Source organism: Pleurodeles waltl, chromosome 5 (genome assembly GCF_031143425.1).
Source record: "Pleurodeles waltl isolate 20211129_DDA chromosome 5, aPleWal1.hap1.20221129, whole genome shotgun sequence".
Classification (NCBI taxonomy): Eukaryota; Metazoa; Chordata; class Amphibia; order Caudata; family Salamandridae; genus Pleurodeles; species Pleurodeles waltl.
This window is the reverse complement of record NC_090444.1, coordinates 1,720,388,974-1,720,395,762: the sequence shown is the minus strand read 5'-3', so window position 1 is coordinate 1,720,395,762 and position 6,789 is coordinate 1,720,388,974.

Here is a 6,789-nt window from a genome sequence, read left to right as displayed (position 1 = left end):
TGTTTAATTTATCTTTCTCCTTTAAAGTAGCATTCAATTTCCAGCGCCGCTCTTGTTGGCAATACTTTCTTTGGAGAAGCTTGAGGTCTTTAGTAAACCAAGGTTGACTGTTTTTTTTAAATTTTATGTGAATCATAGACCTTAAGGGGGGCCAATTGGTTCATAGCAATGGCGATTCCCTGATTGAAACTATCCTGAGGTGACAGGTACAGCCTATTGGCCCTGTTCCATCCTTCCTCCAGAGCAGGCACTAACTGCTCTTTTTTAACGCGCCTCCAGTGCCTGATCAATTTGCTATTAAGATTAGTTTCCTAGGGTAGCAGGCCAGCCATAAATTTAAATGTCAGTAGAAAATGATCCGTCCAGCTTAAAGGGGCATTCAACAAAGCCAGCTGGTCCTTGGTGCGGGCAAAAATCCCATCTATCAAATGTCCCGCTAAATGTGTGGCTGAAGATACCTTTAATTCCCAATCTAGAGCCGACATGAGATTTATGAATTCTATGACAAGAGGATTTTGAATCTCATCAAAGTGAATGTTGAAGTCACCTAGTATGATGTCCTTAGTGGACATAACCATGGGCTCTAACAGATCTGTCCAATTCTGAGTAAAGTTGGAAAGCGGTCTGGGTGGGCGATATATTAATTAGCCTTAAAGGAGTAGCAAATTATGCTGAAGGATTTTGAAGTGCATTGCTTTGCATATCCATTGGCACGTGAAGTCTGACCTGCAAATGATTGCTAATCCTCCTCCCCTGCCAGTTGTCCTTTCTAATCTCTAGAAGGCATATCCTAAGGGAGAGGCCTCAATAAAATCAGAGTTAGAGTCCAGTTTGGCCCATGTTTCCGTGATGAAAAGGCAGTCAATGTTATTAGAGCCAATCAGCTCCCTAATTTCCAATTTGTGTTATGGAAGCGATCAGGCGTTTATCAGGGCATAAGTTAGAGGCTTCCTGCTGACGGCCCTCACCCGTACGTGTTTACTTCCTATCTTATTAATCCCTGAATTCTGGGCTCTGGTCTCCTCTATAGTTTGGGGAGCTTGAATCTCCCAGTTACAGTGCCTGCAATTCCATGTCGTGGAGCAATCTAAGGCCACCTTGTGTTGGCAGGGTTTACCTGCAAACAAGCGAAGGTATGCAGGCGAGAGGGCGCCAATAGTAGGAGATTGGGCATAGTCCCCGGCCCCGGTCGGGTGCAGACTAGCGCAGACGGGTTTGCCTTAGGCGTGCCATCGGCGCGACCACTGCGCGCGTCCGCTGCGCGGCCGCATAAACGTGAAAATATATGGCGCCGGGTCGATAGAGCGAAGCTCACGTGACCCAAGGCGTCTGGACCGCTAACCAGAGAGTTAGTGGTCAGACAGGAAGTAGGGTTCTAACCGGCCCTAACTTCCTAAAGTAAAGAAAGAAAAGAGACCCCCAGATGCTCACGCAACTACGGTCAGCCCCCACCAGATAAAATAATTAAAAGTACATAGGTTCAAATTCAATTTTAGTACCAGTTAAAAGTGTTAAAAATGCATATTTAAGAGCGAGCGGCAAACGCGCTCACATTCTGCTGCGCAGCCGCACAAATGCGAAAATATATGGCGCCAGGTCGAGAGAGCGAAGTTCATGTGACCCACGGCGTCTGAACCGCTAACCAGAGAGTTAGTGGTCAAACAGGAAGTAGGGCTCTAACCGGCCCTAACTTCCTAAAGTAAAGCCAGAAAAGAGACCCCCGGATGCTCACGCAACAATGGTCAGCCCCCTCCAGATAAAATAATTAAAAGTACATAGGTTCAAATTCAATTTAGTAACAGTTAAAAGTGTTAAAAATGCATATATAAGAGCCAGCGGCAAACGCGCTCACCTTCTGGAGTAGCGTGCTACTCGCCGAAAAGCGATTTGACGCCTTGTCAGGGGTAGTAAGTGTTATATAAATACAATTACAATTGGTAAACAGTAGAGCAGTCCCTCCCCCAAGTCTTCACCATTTGCCCTTCAAAGGTGGTTTCTTCTTTGACGCTCACCTTTTGGGCTATGACCTGTGTGGCCTCCTACCAGGGAGAGGTAACACCTCTTTGATGCTCAACCTTCTATTGTCTCCTTTCCAGGGAGTCATTTGCATGTCTCCCCAGAGGGCCAGAATGCTGTACCAGGGACAGTCCCAAAGGCCCTGTGTGCAACCGTGGTCGGGCACAAGGGACTTAGGACAACAAAAGTGGCAACTTTGTAAAAGTTGCATACTGCAACAAGTTATCTTAATTACGAATTGGGCATCAAGTCAGGCTTAATGTACCAAGTTGTTGGATACCTTACACATCAACTTTAGTAGGCCAAGTCAGAAGTTAGTAGGGCCGCTGTGTCAGCCTGCAACTCTGCACTCGCCAATGGGGATACCAGCCTTTTCCACAGTACAAATGACAACTGAAGGTGTTTTCTGTTGGAACATATTAAAATACATGTTCCATTTCCTGATACATAGCACCGTGCCTTAGGGCTTCCTCGACCTTCCTTAGGGATTACTTACATATATTTTAAAAAGGGGGGACTTGGCTTTGCCATTAATCTAAATGGCAACATTGAGGTATCAGTTTTAAAACTGCCCTTCCAGTGAGCAATGGTAAAGTAGGAGCCATGTTTTACCTTTTTCACATCCAGGGTGGCACAACCAGTGCTGAAGTCCCTAGGGTGACCATCTAACTTACAGGCCCTGAGTACCGTATGCTAGGGACTTACAAGTAAGTTAGCTTATGCCAATTGGGTATCAGCTAATCATACATACACACCTTAAGGTCAGGGCACAGGCCATGAGGTCTGGTCAGCTGGCCTCAGTGCACTCTCAGGGTCATAAAACCAGCAGCATCAATCCAAATCCTCCCTTCCTCCCTGCCTATTCTCCAAAGGGTCTGAGGTCACAAAAGGTTGGTGTGAAGTTCTTTGCCAGTGTGCTGAAGTAGCTCCCTTGAAATATGAGTGGGGCTATGCACAGCTCCACCCCTCCCATCCTGCCAACATTCACTCCCCCTTTGTGTCACTCTGGGAGGAATACACAGAGGCCAACTGCCAGTCAGACCTAGTTGTGTAACCCAGGACACAGGCACTAAATGGTTAGGACAAGAAAATGCCAACTTTCTAACAGTGGTGTTTCCAAAAATGTGGCTTAAAATCCAATTTTACCGTTTAAAAAGGATGTTATATTACAATTCTTTAGACAACAAAAATGAAATTTCTACCTGTTCCCGAGCAAAAGTTAAATGTAATAAGGTAACCCAATGTTATCCTATGGAAGACATAGGCCTTTCAACAGTGAAAAAGTATTTTATGAGTTTTTTTGCTAATAGGACATGTAAATCTTAAAAGGTGTCCAACCTTTTAAATACACTGCACCCTGCCCTATGGGATTTTTAGGGCCTACTTTATGGGTGACATATAAATATATTAAAAATTGAGTTGTATGCCTGGCAAAAGGTTTATTTTTGCAGATTGAATCAACAGTTTAAAACTATGCACAGCTGCAATGGCAGGCCTGAGACATGCTTTAAAAGACTACTTAAATGAGTGGCACAATAAGTGCTGCAAGCCCACCAGTAGCATTTAATGCACAGACCCTGGGTACATGTACCAGTTTACTAGGGACCTATAAGTAAATCAATGTGCCAATCAGGTGTAGGCCACATGGACCATATTTTAAGGAGTGAGAACAAGCACTTTGGCACTGGTTATAGTCCCAGAGCCAACAAAAACAAATTTTAGCAAACAGGAGGGAAGAAGGCAAAATGTTTGGGGGGAACCACCCTAAGACTGACAGGTCTAACAGTGTGGACTCTTTTCCACTCATACATTCATCCAACTATTCATCCATCCATCCTATCTTTGCCATCCACCCTTTCCTAGTCTCCATTTTTATTTTTCATCATCTTTCCTTCTAGCTATCCTTTTGTCTTTTTCCAATCCTTTCTTTTTTAGCTATCCAGTCCTTACACTCTTTCTTTCTTTCAATCTGTCACTTTATCTTTTCTTTCCATCCATTCATCCTTTTCCCATCCATTACTTCTCTCCGTCTATCTCTATCCTCTTCTCCACCTGGCTCTGCATCCATCCATCTCTCCATCCCCTCCCCATACTTCTCTCTATCATCCCTTCATCTTCCTCTACATCCATCTCTGCATCCATCCTCTATTCTCTCTCAATACTTCCCCATCTATCTCTGCATCCATCTTCTTTCTATCCTTTTCTCGATCTTTCCTCCTCTTTACCCCTCCCTCCGACTGAAAGAGGTCGTTTTCAGAAGCTTCTTGGAGACCAACGTTGCCAAAGTTAAAGGAGCCATGTATAACAAATGTTTCATGTTACACATAAGTCCTCGGTGACATCCACCCCTGCACAGGCTGCTAAAGTGGGGGGTTAGTATGCCTTTGCTCTACCCTGACACTTCAATATTGCATGTACCTGCTCACTAAGGGTGCCTATTCCACGTGCCCAGACATCCACTTTAGAGTGCAGTGAACTTGCCATGATTGAAGTTTGCCACACAGGCCACTTGTCCTCCCTGCTCTGTGGCCCCTGGTTGTACGAGAATGGCTCCAGACGCATCCTCCACTCACGAAGGTGTTGAAGTCCTTCCTTTCTGCCTCTTCTGCATCCTTCTTATGCACTATCACATCGTTTTCCAAGACCCATGGGGGCAGCAAGAGAGAGGATGAACCCAGTAAATGCAAATAGTAGAGGAGAGGCAGTTGTTGCAGAAATGCACAGTGCCAGCGGTGCTGGGTCATCTCTCTACCAAAGGGGTCCTTAAGAATGATGAGATAGTGCACAAGAGAGATGTAGGGGAGGCAAAAGCTGTGGCTTCTTGGCTCTGCTAGCTTTTGACTTGTGGGTACTTGGATCAAGAGGGCCTCGGGCACAGCCAGAACCAGACAAAATGTGTTTTTGAAAGCTTATTTATTTCAGGAAGCCATTTAGTTCTATTTTAAACTCCTCTGTGGTGCCTTTTCTGTCCCATAGTTTCCCAGGAAGAGGTGGAGCAGGGCTATATCATCATTTCTCATCCAAGGCGGTGAATGCATTGAAATCCTGTTGTTATTTCCCCATCAAATATGGCTGACGTACGTCCTGTGATGTTCACTTCCCGTTTTATGGAATCTTCCATTCACCATAGTTCTCCAGAAAGAGATGGAGCTATATCATTATTCTGCCCCTAAGATGGTGGGCACAGTAGATCAGAATGTCTTCTATAACCAATCCAAGATGGTTCCTGCACTTCATATGATGTCACTTCCAGTTTATTTAATGTAAAAGCCTGCTGAAGGCAGGGGAAATGTGTGCCACGATGCTGCTGATAGTATTTTTTTTCGCTCCTTTCTTTACATTTGTCTCCTCAGTATTTTTTTTTTAAACTTACCTTATTGAGTTTTTGAGGAAAGGTAAGTACAACGATTAAGAACATGTAGTAACAATTCTGAGCTTAACATCAGTCAAAGAATATCTACTGCGAATATTATAACGTTACATCTCGGTATTAGGTATAATAAACATTAGAAAGCATGCTACATATCCATGGACTGAGTAGCATGACAGTATACCAAATAATGAGTAAAAGCAACATGTACATCGATAATAAAAGTAAGTCAAAACCCAACCCCAAACAATCCATCTGCACTACCATGTTATGTGTTATCAACATTAAATCCTCAGTATTTTAAATGGCTTTAGGAATCTTCTGGTCGCCTTTCGTGTAAGTCTCCTGATTCCTAGACCTTCAGCTCAGTCTTTGGGTAGTTGTGTCCTGATACTTATCGTCTGACTTCTTCATCCTTCTCTGGAAGGATTTTTCCTTTGTCGTTTTTCATCCCTCAAAATATTTCTTGTTGGCACCTGTTTATCATGCAATGTTTGCTCTGCGTAGGTGATACTATGGCAACACTGGACATACTAATGCGAGACAGCACCGAAATATAAACAGAACGCTCAGTCCAGTCCGTATCCTCACTCCATATGGAATATTGGTATTTTTGTTGTTCTACTTGTTAAATATTCTTTTATCTTTGCTCAGATTCAGCCTTTATCCTCTTGTTCTTGCAAAACTGTTTCTATATTTTTTGCATATTTTACTGCTGGATGCCCCATTAGAAATATATGTGTCATGTATGCAATACTTGCTGATAATCAGGACTAAGGTCCGTCACGAAATCCCATTTACTGAAAACTTGCAATTTTGTACATTTCAGTAAGTTTCTTCTCGAAGATATTATTTTTTAGATTTTCTTGAATTATAAAAGAGACTTCTAAAATCCTGTAAAATGTATCTTTCTAAGACATAACGTATAACAATCTACCTGGGAATACAGTTCACTCTTTGGGTTAAATTCACTGTATCCTGGTAATTGATATTAAATTATTGATGATTGGCAAGATCTACATTTAGTCGACAAGTTCTCTAAAATGTGAAACATTCAGTGTTCTAATGTAAGTATGTAGTATTAGTAGTTGGCGCAAATTTAACTACTCTCTGTGAAATACTTTGCACCATTTCAGATCGTTTTACTCCAAGATGTTGATTACTAAATGCTCCCTATTCTGATCCTTATACCTGGTCCTCCTCTATCCTCAACAGGCCTTTCCTTTAGCTTTGGTTTTGTTTCCAGAACAGAAACTGTCTTCTTAGATGATGGTTTTTCCATAATACTCTACTACCATGGACCCTTTTAGTCATGTTACTCAACCGCTCACCTGTGTACTTGAAGTACCGTTTAGGAGGACAGCAGTACAGCATGAAAGGCTGGACTAATGGTAAGAAACATG